Here is a 15,222-nt window from a genome sequence, read left to right as displayed (position 1 = left end):
GGAGAGCGCGTCCAGATAATGTTCGCCTTTAATACATGCGCCGGCCGCAGTTTCGTGGGGGCCGCTGCGACATGGGGGCTTAAGAAACCTATTGCGATGAGGCGAACGCGCGTTTTTCTTCATTTTTTTTTCACCTCATTGCGTTTTTTCACGGCGAGTTTTCATACGGCCACGGTGTAAACGGCGCACCCGACGCACATAGCGTCCCTAACAGCGTTGCGTACGTAAAAGCGCGGCGTCTTGCTTAGAGCGCGTGAGCAGTCTTTCTGCTCGCTGACTTCTCACGTGCGCAACGCCGTTACGCACGCAGCTCGTCTTCTATAGTACATGCGCCGGCCGCGGTTGCGTGGGAGGCGCTGCGACATGGGGGCCGAGAGGAGGAAAGAGGCGAACATTATGTGGACGCGCCGTCGGGCGGAGTGTCCACACCTAAATTATTTTTCTTACACCGTGTACTAAACCGAACAAGACTTGTTTCCGTAGCAAACAATTTACCCACCGCCACGTATTCCGCCGAGTCCGATTTCTTTTCACGAACACCACATTCGACAAAGTCATTCCGATACGAACTATACTCGGTTACAACCTAAGCAAAAATGTGACCTCCGCCCACAGCCATTGCTGTCCCTCCCGCAGAAAATTTACGTAAATTCCCCATCCAATAGCGCTTACTAATTTTTGTGAGGTCAATCACTTCTCGACTGCTTCAGATAAATGACCTTCCCAGGCTTTTAGGTCGGAAAGCTGAACGTCCTTGTACACTTCATCAGGGATACTAACATTGCTGCTCAGCGAAGCGTAATATTTCAGGCAGTAGTGACGAACCTTTGACTCCTAATATGTGTAGTATTTACATTAGCCGAAGAAAAGTATTACAGTTCGAGCGGAAACCAGCTCGCCCGACTTTGTATCAGAGGTGAAGGCCAGGCGCGCCGCAGTTCTGTGGGCGGAGGTTACAGAAAGAGAGAGAGAGAGAAAGGTTTAGTGAAAGGCAGGGAGGTTAACCAGCAGTTTTTCGGTTTGCTACCCTGCACTGGGGAAGTGGTAAGGGGGGACACAAAGGTAAGGAAGGAAAAAAGTAGTAGGATTTCAGTGATGTTTAGCAGCGCCCGTCCTGTGTGTTCCTTAATCAAGCATTGTAAGACACAAAAGAGGAACGAGTCCTTTAATAAGAATGCCTCTAACGTTTGCATTTCGTAAAAGCTTAGCGTGACTCGCTCCCATTTGTGCATGAAGTACCACCAGTGATTAGAAAATCGTTGGCACAAAACAAGAACGTGGACGAAAGAGTAACAAGAACAAGCGCACACACGGGTGCGCTTGTCTTTGTTACTTCTTCGTCCACGTTCTTGTCTTGCGCCAACGATTTTCTAACCAGCTATGCACCAACTAGCCCGACAGAATACGTTATTGTACCATCAGTGACTATTGCGAACGCTTTCGAGACACAAATGAAGAAATCACAGTCAAAGAGCATGAACTGTTTCTCGAGCAAACAACATACTGCCTGTGTCTTCGCGTAATCATTAAAAACGGCCATGGCATTCGCGTATTTTGCTTGCACGTAATTTTCATTGTAGAATGCTATTGTACAAGCAACTTAAGAACAACACGCTTTCGAATAATAGACCCCTGCTGTAAAGCAGAATTTCCTTTCGCGTAAATATCGCCTAATTGTTTTCACAAAGAGCTACTTCTGAGCGATATAGGTTCATTGAAGAGTACTCTTACATTCCTAGCTCTGCATTGATGCTGTGCTACGTGTATTGTATTGCTTGACTGCTTAATTGAATTAAATAGGCGAAACGAGCGGCATCGCATTATGCGGACAAAGCGAAAAAATTCAAACAGCACTTCAAACGAGGTATGAGTTTGCGAAATGATTTTCTACCCTGAATTTGATCCCCACTCAATAACAGCGTTCTGGTTACTAAGTGGCAAGGCCAGCGCAATGATTTAAAATCCAAGACTTTTGCTTTCACCTGTCCTTCATGAGGACGCGTCCTTTCATGCGGATTGATCCTAATGGCCCAACTCATTGGCAATCAATATCCCTATCTTTATAATATATTTCATTATGAAGCGTCACACAGTCCCTTACGCATTCGCCTAAGAGGACTCCAATGCGAAAGCCGTATTCTTCTTTTTCTGCATCTTTTTCATCGCAGTCGATCGTATTGATGCTCCGCCCTCAATCAGTAGCAGGACTAAGGAGCGTCAACCGGGACGAGAAGCGCACCACTCGCCTCAACAAGCTATCAGTCGACGATGAATCAGCAGGAGTGGCGTTAGCTGGGCTAGTTCGTATGAATCCATCGAGATACAAAGAGGAAAAAGGCAAGCGGAGGCACATAGAGAGTGTTGCTACTATTTCCTGCCTGCCTCGTATCTTTCTTTTTGCGCTGTTTATTTCGACGAAATCAACAGTTGTTTAGTAAAAAATGCTGACGCTCCATTTGGACAAATCGCAGAGGAGATTTAGTGCGGGGTTTTTCAGTTCGACAGCGGCGTATTTCACCCTACCTTCTTACATCATCACTAAATGATTTGTTTATTTTTTTCCTTTACAACATAGTAACATGGCAGTTTCTTTTATGTCGAAGCGCGCAAAAGAGGGTCTTGTAAATTTCGTTTAAGCTAAAGTGATTTTTGTTTCCACAATTCGCTGACAGACTGATAGTCTCTTGCAGGCCGCCGGCTCACTCCATTCGAGGTTTACAGACAGGCACAAAATTACGCAAGCTGCTTAGATGCACCATTAGACTGATCGATCGAGTACGCAATCAATCAATCAATCAATCAATCAATCAATCAATCAATCAATCAATCAATCAATCAAGTCAACTCATGTATCCATATATATGGGCGGCTGAAATATCATACAGCTGGACGATTTCTTCATCCCTTACGCATAAGAGCAAACTCCTAAACCCTAGTTCCCCTTGTGTTGGTTCCCTTTACTAATCATTAATACGCAAGAATAAAGAACTTGAAGATCAAGCGAAGTATTCTCTACCTGTTTTCAGAAACTTTCCGCTCCTTGGATGTTTCGACAAACAGAAAGTTGCGATCAGTCCATGAAACCAGACCAGTGACTGATGTCACCACAGACTGAGTAGATGTTGCGTTGGGGTCGCTTATGGCTTAGGGCTAGCAATCATCGTCTGGGCGATTTCTTTGTTAGGCTTTCGCCGTATTCAGGGAGAGCTTACCTTTCTCCCATAGTAGAGAACATACTACCGTAAACCGTCGAACTTTTCTATCTATCTATCTATCTATCTATCTATCTATCTATCTATCTATCTATCTATCTAACCGCCTACGTCTGGGCGCTGTCCTGGTCGTCTCCATAACTTGTAATATACCAAAATTAGCATAGCAAGGGATCAGCGCACGACGAACACGATTCACTGGTCACGACATGAATAACTCAAAACGCCTGTCGCGTACTTCATGAAACCCTGTCCATCAGTCACTCAATAGAGCTCAGGCGGTCTCGTTACGAATATTGCAGACACACTCGTATCCGTCACTCGCATACCTTAACGAAATCTACCCGCATAAGTACCCTGACGCTTCCTGCACCGCATGTGGTCAGGAGGTCGCTACCCTAGCTCACATGCTCTTGGAGTGCGGGTCGCAAGGCCCGACCTACAGCAAGCCCAGATGGGAAGCCATGCTGCACAGCCCGAAGCCGCAAGACCAAATCCTGGCCGTCCGATACGCCCGCGACAGGGCCCACAGGCTAGACCTGTCGGTCCCCACGTGGGAATAGCCGGGTGGGCGCGGGGGACGCTCTTCCCCACTTCTGTAACGGACCACAATAAAGTTGTTCTCTCTCTCTCTCTCTGTCGTGGCACATACCCGCATACCACAGTTCATGTTATGCGGGTATGAGCCACAGGTGATTCACAGTCTCAATCAACGCAGTAACAACTATACATTGAAACGCAAGGCGAGTAAGGGAGCTCAAGGCAGAACTCCCCTGGAAGATGCTCGACTGCCATCCACTAGTCCTCGCGGTCCGCCCGAATGACGCAGTGTTCTCTTCATTTCTTACGAGGCTAGGTGATGGCCTCATACTGGCCGAGTATGACGTCCGATTGATTGAGAGCAGCTTTGTGACACGCGAAGGAGCCGCCGCTAAGTGCCCTGACGGCATACAGCTATACTACAGCGTTGCGGACGTCGACTCTGCTATAACGCACGTTGCCTCGACGCAGCGGAGAACGTGTTATGTCATCCCGCATGCGAAAACGCAACTGACTATCAGAACGAGCAGGTACACAGGGATTCCCTGACCAAGGTGGCTAAGAATAACGCAAGTGATATGGGTCAATTCGCCTGAGCATCAGCAAGCCGTACATGATCAGGCCAACATCGACGTAAGTGACGACCTCGTTAATGGAAACATAGGCCCCTTGTGGTAGGTACATCGAGCGTGAAGAACACAGCAACCTCGTGCGACTGTGGCTTGAATTTCCAACGTCCACGGTAGGCACGGTCATCACAGCCAGGGCGATGCACGTCACTACCGCACACCCCTCAATAGAATTGAAATGGGTGCCCGGGGTAATGCGAATCACCGCAACCACGATATACGCCAGAAAAATACCTCGTGTAAGAGGACACAGTTTCCCCTTGCGCAAGCAAACGCCGTAGGGACAGCTCACCGCTCTCCCACTTAGTAACGTAAGTTGTACCCTAAGTTGTCCCCACCTCCTACAAACGCACCATCCTCTTGCTGCACTTTTATTAAACTGTGGTCGGATACAACTTAAGAAGTCTGGAGAGGTCCCGCCCAACTGACCGTAGCACGGCGGCTGACCGCCTCCGCTACAATATAAATAGCCCCGCTCATGCACCACGGAATCTTCTCCGAAGGCGGCTTTACAGGCCGTCCTGTACATTACATCAATGTGGAGTTCGTGGACGTCGGGGAAGGTTTGTGCGCATCCGGCTTGAAGGAGGAAATGCCGCAGACTTCTAAAGTTGTATCATACTATTTAATTTATTAGCGCTTGGATTCTCTTTTCACACCGGAGCTGTAAATGACACACCTCCTTGATTTTGCGCCGTGCGTCCGCGCCTGTTCAAGAAGAGAGAAAAAAAAACACGCGACCTCATCCAAGCGAGCGATGACGCCACATAAGTATGACGTCACAGGGCGCCAAAATTCGTGAAGACCCATGATGACGTCGCTGCATGATGTCACATGATGACGTCAGCATTCGAGATCTTGGATTGGTGAAAGACGGGCTGATCCCGAAGGCAGTGTAACACGAAGTGAGGCGCTGAAAGCTTCGGTACGCCTTTCGTTCGTGTTTTCGCTGTGACGGTGTCGTGCGCGACAAGTTTGGGTGGACCACTCATTCTGAGAACGCCGGAGGAGCAGCGTGCTTTTGAAGAGCAGAGACGGAAGTGAACCCGTCAGATCCGCTGGTCACTCACATTCAAAGTGTGGAGTGGCTCCAATTTTATTTTTTACTAGGACGTAGCCGACCTGTCCTTCATATGCTTGACGTCCAATAATTCTACCGGAATCAATATCTTCTCTAGGAAGGAAGGAACGGGAGAGAGATGAGAGGCAGGGTAGAAAAACTGGTATGATGGAAGAGAATATTAAAGGCTCGTTTCTTTGTTTGATACAAGGTTTAATGATCATGAATCCAACGAAGGTACAGGGGAAATTAATTGTACTGTTTTAAGCGTATTGTAGTAATTGCCACATAGATGTGAAGAAAGTAAAGTGGACGAAACGACAGCTTGCCGCCTGCTGGGACCGAACCTGCAACCTACGGATTACGCGCCCTAAGCTCATACGAATTGAGCTATGGCGATGGTCGTCCCCTCGTCCACTTTGTGGGGTACTTATATGCATGCAAACCATGAGGGTGTTAGTCAGCGCCGCTCGCAGCCATGACGACGAGTGTGAAACTCTCTTTCTTTAGCAGCTGACATCACTTAGCGCGTGGTCTTTTAACGGGCGGACGGCTGACCAATATGCCTCGCATAATACCTGAAGGCATCAAGATCGGAACGATATCCTCCCTTTGAATGAATAAAGGAAGATAATTTTGAGGGCTAGTTTCTCTGTTTGGCACAACGTTCAATGAAAACCAGCAGGTAATGAACCGAAGGAAAGCATGGGGGACGTTAATTGTGCTCTTGTGGGATAGGGAAACTGGAAAGTGAGAGGTAAAGAGCGAGAGGAAGTGGGGAAGCATACACGCACAGTCACACTCCGCACAGTCACATTATTGCTATTGTACTGTAGCGACCGGTGCAAATCCGTTGTCGTCACGAATTTGAGCAATGCTTTCGTTGCCTTCATCGACGATGATTAGCGGAGACGATATTGCAAATTGGTTACTGCCGTCATCGGTGTGTGGTCAAGGCGAGCTAGAGCGACTGCGAGTGATTGTCTCTGCATATTTTAGCAAGGAAAGACGGAGAAGATGTGTTGTAATATCTCCTCGCTGTTACAATAGTCACAATGAGGGTTTTCAGCTATTCCAGAGCGAAGTCTGTAACTGATTACATCAAATCCACTCTTAGCCGTAAACGGCAAAGCAGTGTGGCCTCTTTACGGTGGAGTCCACGACGAAGCTGCGATAGGGCTATTCCAAAACATTTTTCCTACACAGCAAGTTCGGACAACATGAGAATGTCATTACTATGAAAGAGTACACACTTTACAATACTGGCTGTACGATCTTACATATTGATGTTGCAGTAGAGGTATGTTCCTTTAAACACGCAAGATAAACCGCTTAGCAAACTTCGAATCTGCGACACAAACTTCGAAAGTAATGCTTGACACATTTGAAGGCCAAGTTGAGTTGTTGGACCCTGTTGCGGCCTGTATACTCATGTGCTACAGCAGGGGTCTCAAACACGCGGCCCGCGGCTTCGCAAATAATATGTTTGTGACTTTGCGAAATGCGAAATACCACTATTTACTCGCCCATTGCACTTAATAACGCTTTTTTCCGGTAAGCTACGAAGGCAGGACTGGTTTCAAGCATGTTTTTTGCGAAACACACCATGCGGTCGCGATGTGTTGAAACATAAGCTCGGAAGAGAATTTCTATATTTCAAAATCGGCGTCCAGATTTCAGTCACTCCGCAGACATGTTTCTCAAACCTTGACGCCAAATGCCCTTCAGAAATGATCCATATATGAGATATGGGAAACGCGTTCTTTCAAATGGCACTTTTAGGTGACATTTTGTTCAACCCACACCCCTTTCCTTGCTTCAACCTGTGCCGGCCCTTGCGGGACTAAATTTTGTGACTGCGGCCCGCTAGTTGAGATGAGCTTGAGACCTCTGTGCTACAGCTAGCAAATTACACTGCCGGAACTACGAACTTGTTGGTTCTTGCAGTGGCTTGAACGCGGCCACATCTAGAAAAGCAGCGTGCGAAGCGGATCCCCGACAGCCCACTACCCTAATCCCAGTGCTTTGCTTGTAAGCCTCTTCTTCGTTATCGTGTTCAACTGAAGTGCAAAAGCATACCCAAACCGAAACTTTGGCGGATGTAAATGCGCATCGCGATAATCCCGCGGATTACTCGTCCAAGCGTGGCCTCGTCATAAGTCGCGCCCTACTTTTCACACGTCCGGTGGTTCGGCGTGTAGCGAATCCTTTCTGCTCAGGCGTAAAGCAAAGCTAAACAAAGAAATGAGCACATACAAGAGAACACAGCTTACGTTTACGCGCGGCGAAAGCTTAGCAGACCGCAGCACTGGTCGTCAAGTGTGTTCGCTGCTTTGTGACCTGCGCGTTTTAGATTTATGTCACACTGGTAGGAAGGGCAGGCCTCCTCCCTCTGTTGTGAATATTAAATCCGGTATGTTTTCATCGTCCACAGGCGGCATTGGTGTAGCCAGGGCGAGGAGAGGGGTTTAGCTCCCCACGTGGTTTCTTTTTTCAGTTTCTCATGTGTATGTATACACGAACGCTTACAAACGCACGCACAAACATACTTAAAGATCGGTTTAAAAAGTTCCCCGAAAAGAGTACTTGGTATGCCTCAGTCAGGCGGCCAACTCGGAATTCGCGCAAGAATAGCGCTGGCCCTTATGCTATCGAACAGCTTTTTCTATCGAATTTCTTTGTTTCACACCGTATGTGAAGGTCAGTGGACTTCTTTTAGTTGCATCTTTTCCAGGTACTTTGACGTCTCTGTTTCTGTTTCTTCCTTACGACACATTTTCTCTACGTTCTTATTTTTAAAAATTACGTTTCAATTGGATACCAACTACCTTGATATTTGCCCCCATTGCGTCGTGTCATCTGATCACACCCCCCCCCCCCCGCCCCCCGCATTCCTTGACGTGCAGTAAAGTAATAAGTTTCCACAGGAAAGCGCAAACACTGCGCGTTACTTCCTTTGTGCGTCGTCTCCTTTCGGTCTGTTTTTCTCATTTACAACTGTTTTACCAGCTAGCCCGATAAACCACACTTCGGTAATTGGGGCACAAAACGGCTCTGTTGCCACTAAGGCGCAATGTCGCCTTCAGGGTCGCCTCCCATATTTCTCCTCGTTTTCTTCTCTTTCCGCTTCAACTTTTTCACTATCATTCCTCTCACCCCCCCCCCCCTCTTTTTTCCCCCTTCTTTCCATTATCTCCACGGAGCCAAAACCGCTTTTCTAACGTGAATGCTGTCTGGAACGCACTGACATGTACGTGACGTTCGGAAGGCCCATAGACGAGGCCAACACTGAGAATCACTTTTCGTAGGCTGCAAAGACAAGCACACAGATGGTCCTGGCAGTCAGTATTAGAGAGATTGTGGTGTAGGAGCAGCAATGTTAACAGTCGGTGGTCCAGTAGAAGCATTACCACAAGCTAAGTCGAACAAAGTTCGGGAACACTGATGGGTATACAAGCAGAGGGAGGACGCGGCGTCCTGTCCTCAGTGTCTCAGACGTATGTACGTTCGTTGAAGAAAAAGGTAGGAATAGAAACGAATACTTGAAGTAAATAAAATGCTCGCCTACAGGGCAAAGACGAGCGGAAACCCTCGTCCATGTTGTCGCCTCGCCTTTGTCTAGTAGCGCATTTCATTTCCTTGAAATATCGTGAGCCATCTAGGGCAGGAAAACCAATGCCCAGTAAACAAAAAGCAATGCCCACGATCACAAATCGATGGCACTTGGAAAAAAAATGGAAAAATAAAGCGGCCGGGAAGCAGATGAAGGTTAGAGCTTGCAGAAATGACGCGCTAAACATGGCCCTAACAAATACCTTCATAGTTGCAGCCCTTCGGGAAGTTAATTACCCGTCTAACAGGGCGATTGTCGTTTTAAATATGCCGTCTCGTTAACTAAGGAATATCTCTTTCAGCGACAGCTGCCTACAGCTCTTTCATAATACTCTGGAACATTCTTAATTGTTCGTAGAGTGACAGATTCTGAATGCAGCACTACATTTTAATCGTGATAACGAATAAATGTGACCTTAAGCACCTATAGAGTAAGGGTTAGATTAGTTTAGAGTGCCTACAATCTAAACTTGGTAACCCTTACTATCGGTGCACAAAATCACGTTTATCCGTTACCAGGTTTAGAGCGTACATTTGCAACGCAGCTTGAGCTTCGAGCTTCTGCACCTCCTTGGCCCGTGACAAAGCAGCGCCAGTGCGACACGCGACATGAAAATACCTAAACGCTATTATTGCGATAGAAATTACATGGACACTCTCGGCTGATTTTGCCGTCGCCGTCGCCGTCATGCCCCGTATATGCATATATATATATATATATATATATATATATATATATATATATATATATATATATATATATATATATATATATATATATATATATATATATATAAGGCAAAAATAAAAATTCTGAAGTACCCAACCGCAGATTCCAAACAGCAACCCCTCGCTCCCCAGCGCACTGCGTTCGACAACTCAACCACACGCCATGTATGCGCCGGCAAAACAACGGCGAGCTATTTATATACACCATGCACCGCTGGTGGTAAGCAAATCTCGGAGGAGCGTGAGCCTGTTTTATATCAAGCAACGATCCTAATTTTCTTTTAATTCGAAAACTGCCCTTGAGACGCGCACTACAAAGTGGCCCTTTTCTGTACCCACTCGTGATGTGGAAGGAAAAGAAAAGCAAAGAGCACCGGGCACACCTTGCATCAGACGCCCCCGTGTGGCTGGAGACGCAGGGGGTCACTCCACGCGCCGCAGTTTAAAAGAAAAAGAAATATCCAAGAGCGCCTGATTCTCCATTGTCGACACTTGCAGCGCGTTGCGCAAGCACATAGGCGTAACAACTGTGACAGTTGTTAGTTCACGCTTCCCTGCGCATGCCTGTGCGTTCCTTTAGGGCGTCCCTCTTTGTGCTTCAGCGGCGCGCTGCAAGTATCGAGCTGCTTCTCGTTCTTCGTGTGACATTCCAATTTCTTGCCATCGCATTCATTGCTTCGCCCTTGCGGCGAAACTGTGACTTTTTTCATCGTCACGATTTCTAGTAAAAGCCCACACATGGGCAATCTAATTTTGGCAGTGTCTACTTTTGTGACTTACGCAGGCATTACGCAAGTTGTTTTCTCTAAAGTTTCGATTTGTTGTGTTTAATTTGAACACCACTTATAGATGATTTCGGCCTCAAGTTCCAACAAAAACACCGCTTGTTCAGTCGGGTTAACGTTTAGCCCTCGAGGCTCAATTCTTGCCGCTGTACAGCGCCCTCAGCAGTAATCGATATCGACACGACCGCTGTGTGTGTACAGAAGCCACGCTCCTCTCGACATGCTTTGTTAAGCCTTTTTGAAAGGAGATGTATTTCAAAATTTTCTATTCCCTGTATTTTTGTATTTTTTCAGAAGTAACTGCACAGAAGATCTCCGATTAGCAACCACTCATCGAGCCCGTTTCAGAAGGAGTGGCCGTAGTTTGCTTTACGGGCGATTTGCCCTTTCAACGCTTTCTGAATGAGTCGTTTATTCGAAGGAAATCGGCCTCGCAAAGTGGCATTTATATCTGTCGGTAGCAAATTAGACTTCGCTACATGCCATCAAGCTTTAGAGCGAAACCGCGGTAATGAAAAGCTAATTTCACAAGGCAGGAAACGTTAAGTTCTGAATTTAATTCTTGAATTTACTTTTCATTTTGCTTTGCTCCAACTTTTAAATTTACACGCGCTGCCATGTAACGGGGCTTGATTTTTTTTTGCCTTATTAGATTTTCGCAGTGAAATTCGTGTTACTGGTATTGACGAAACGAATGACTTTCTAGGTGACGAATTCCTAGAAGTGACGTTTCAAAACTCTCAGACGCCGATGGCGTTTCTGCCACATTTCTCTAACCATAGACAAATGTCCATACTTTGCCCTTAATATTACGATGCTTAGCAGATATTTACTACATTACGTGGCGAGGGCGAATCCTATTGGCAATATCAAAATAACTAAGTCGACAAACATGAACAAAAACGTACCATGACGTTCTAGCCTAGAGTAAACGTGAATATAATTTAACTAAGAAATGTCTTCAAGTCACGCCTAAAGAAAAGGAACACCTATTTTATAAATACGCCTTTTCGGTGTTCTGCTCTTCGAACTGTCGCCGGCATCGTAAAACCCTATGTTTGACTGCCTGTAAACGAGGTATAGTCTTCAAGTTTCCGTGGAACGTGTACAGCAGCCGATAAGCAATACTGCGCTTCAACGAAGCCGTCTATTTCAAGCAACGCGTTGACGGTGGGACACATTTACAACGAAGGCTTTGCGTGTCTACATATTTACTCTCCTCCTTATTGCAACACTTCGAACGTGTTGAAGTGGTGACGAGATTAGCTACTCTGGTGGCTATATATTAAACAACGTTGTGTAAGGCGACAGAAAAGGAAACCTGTTTATGTATGTATATTCGCACAGGTGTGACGTAAGGGACATGCTATGCAGAGGCTCTATACTTTAGTAGCCTGTGTGAAACAGCAACTTAATTTCGACGTCCATGTGCGACGGAGTAGAGGGAGCCACTTCAAGCGTCAGAGCTTCGGCACATCGATGTCATGCCCAGCAGTAGGCCACTTAGGAGCTGTCTAGATAAGACGAGTGCCTACAAGTGACATAATATACGCAGCTGCGCTTCGGTGGCTATGCGAAGGCGATGTCACGTGGTTGTTAAATAAGAGACAGCTCATTTTGATGGGAAGAATCGAAGGCCTTATCAAGCAGACGGGTGTGTCGGAGAAAAGACTGTGCTTAATAGGAGACTGGAACGGTTCCTTTGTAAAGGGCATACTATAATGAGGCTGCCAACACATGGTAGCGAAATAGGATCATTCATTTGTCTTTTCACACTCCATTGGGGAGAAATTCAGCAGTGCATCTTCCATGACAAGAATTCTGAAAGGTGGCCTCGCACAGTATAGTGTTTTTTAGACTTCGCAATATTTACACTTGTAACAGCTATGTAGCCTTATTAGGAATGTTTTATTCGGTATCTTCGCAAAACTAAACGGAGGCTTATTCGAACAGGACGAATTTTCCTGAGGTACTTATCTGGAGCGCTGCATTGGAGGTACAGAGTTTGCGCTTGAGCTGTCTGGCCTTCTCATCTGTGTCCCCTACTTCATTATTCAAGAAGGATTGTTATTGGCTTGGTTTGGTACGCCAGCCTTCTCTGTCATTCCCTGTAGACTTTGTTGCTACAGATGTAAGGTCCTTGATGTGAGTTAAGGAAAAACTATAAAAAATAATCTGACACTCATTCGAGCTCCAATGGCAGTAAGTATCTTGTTGATGGTGGACCTTCAACAATGTGCCCTCTGCAAAGAAGGACTCACAGTTAGCCACTATCTTTCTCGGTTCACCCTCGTATGCTTTCTCCCTCATTCCCATGACACGGCGTCCAAACCACTACTTTACTGAGATAGTATTTTACGCGTGATCTCACAGCGACGCCGACAGCAGGAGTTCCTCAGGAGTATATGATTTAAAAATATAAATCAAATTAGCACCACTAAAGAGAACTCAAAGCCATGTACCAGAAGACCCACATAGTGCCACATAATGCCATAAGCCAAATAAAGTGAAATCACATTACACCCACTGAATTAATCCCACCACAATCGCCGTCCAAGAAACACGAAAACACTCATTCAAACTATCATAGTTAAAAAATCACTGCCACCTTTTCGTTGTCTCTGTCACCGATATTTCTATCTAGCGCTCCCGCTTTCAAGTGACAGTATAACCACCCTCGGCGCACCCTAAATGAAAACCTGTTCACTCAATGCCGACACCAGTGGAGTGTTATAACTGCCTAGATAACGTAAGCTGTTCATATCACGGTCATAAATTACCACCTGAAGGGCCTCAATGATGAGTGTAGTACCGAACTCGAACGACAGGGTGAGATTTTGTATGCGAGAAACGTGCTGCATGAAAGAGTCCTCTGGTGATAAACCGCGCTAACACAATAAATGACACCCTTTATAAGAGGCATCGCTAAGCCCAACGCGCGTAACCACTGTCGGTAGAAGAAAAACATCTTTAATGACTATCTATCTATCTATCTATCTATCTATCTATCTATCTATCTATCTATCTATCTATCTATCTATCTATCTATCTATCTATCTATCTATCTATCTATCTATCTATCTATCTATCTATCTATCTATCTATCTATCTATCTATCTATCTATCTATCTATCTATCTATCTATCTATCTATCTATCTATCTATCTATCTATCTATCTATCTATCTATCTATTTATCTATCCATCTATCCATCTATCCGTCTGTCTATCTATCTATCCGTCTGTCTATCTGTCTATCCGTCTGTCTGTCTGTCTATCTATCTATCTATCTATCTATCTATCTATCTATCTATCTATCTATCTATCTATCTATCTATCTATCTATCTATCTATCTATCTATCTATCTATCTATCTATCTATCTATCTATCTATCTATCTATCTATCTATCTACCGGTCCTCTTTTTCTTTCCTTTTTGTTTTTTTGATAGAAAAGGTATTTGGGTTGGAGGACGAGGAGAGTGGTGTTCGTTTATTTTACGCCTTCTAAAGGCTCCCAAGGGTTCCGTTGCGAGAAATCTATAGTTCAAGCAAAACGTCGTCACGCACATTCGGAGATGTGAACCCGAGCCGAAAAGGCCTTCACCGCCGAATAGTTCCTTGGATAAAGCCAAATCAGTGTCCCAAACGGCGCAAGAACTGCTTGCCTCTAACTAAAGGTATTGCCATAAGTTATGCGACGGAGAAAGCTGAGACGCTGGATCACAGGACTCAGTGATACACTGACTCCCCATCAGATATTCTTCTTCAAGCTTAATTAGCGTCGTTGAGATCGGCCCGCGACTTCCAGCTCTATACATAAATACTCCGCGGAATAATCTGCGTTCTCTAAAGCCTACTGAATAGAGAGACGACAAATAAATCTTTCAAGAGGGTGCAGAAGGATAATACTATAGTAGGGGCCGCTGGCACGAGTGAAAGTACCTCTGCAATTCACCTTTCGTCGTCTGCCAGGGCTTGTGCAAGACTTCCTGCCTTGCTGAGGCGGCTCTATAAGGGCAACTGTTCTTCACGGATGCTATAGTCCCTGTGTCAATGCGCGGAGCGAATTCCTCGCCCGTCGCGTCGGGCGAGTAATTAAATTCCGCGCCATAAATAGTACGCCCCCGAATTTCCGCGAGATGCCGCATACCCAGCCGAAGGATACATGTGAGCTTTCGAAACTCCTGAACAGGAAGTCAGTCGTCCATTTGCATCCGATAATCTCCCAGTTCCAGTGAAAACTAGCGCCCTGATTGGTCCCTAGCAGACATTTCGAACTTCAAAGTCCGTTCCTATGCGAAGTTCAAGCTTATATCATGACTGCCTGGCGGAATACAGCTCTGTTACTTCTCTTAGTCATCGCTTTTTCATAAATGAAATGGACACTGTCATGAAGCAATACGTTGACATTTGCGGCGGGTCATGTGTATTTTGATGAGCATACAAGGCATCAAATAGAATTAATAAGCTTGGTTTCAATTAAAGGCTGTGAAGGGTCATGTACATTTTTGATGAGCATACAGGGCATCAAACCAGGCTGATAAGTTTAGTTTTAATTAAAGGCTGATTAAAGGGCTTTTGTGGTCTTGTGCAAATATGAATATTTGAAGACGCGGCAAGCGACTTTTTTTCGCAATACTAAATTGGATTTCTC

The 15,222-nt window shown here is 45.7% G+C and overlaps 1 long non-coding RNA gene across 1 annotated transcript in view; it reads right to left on the bottom strand.

Annotated features, from left to right (window-relative positions):
- The window catches only part of LOC119400916 (uncharacterized), a 51,827-nt gene extending 37,001 nt beyond the window's left edge, over positions 1 to 14,826 (bottom strand). The window contains exon 1 of the long non-coding RNA XR_005185307.1: positions 14,511 to 14,826. This is a non-coding gene — a long non-coding RNA (uncharacterized LOC119400916). The remainder of the gene's footprint in view (positions 1 to 14,510) is intronic.
- Between the last annotated feature and the right edge of the window lie 396 nt (positions 14,827 to 15,222).

The sequence above is a fragment of the Rhipicephalus sanguineus genome, chromosome 7 (assembly GCF_013339695.2).
Source record: "Rhipicephalus sanguineus isolate Rsan-2018 chromosome 7, BIME_Rsan_1.4, whole genome shotgun sequence".
Classification (NCBI taxonomy): domain Eukaryota; kingdom Metazoa; phylum Arthropoda; class Arachnida; order Ixodida; family Ixodidae; genus Rhipicephalus; species Rhipicephalus sanguineus.
Note: the sequence above shows the minus strand (reverse complement) of the source record. Positions and strands in the feature narration are given on the sequence as shown.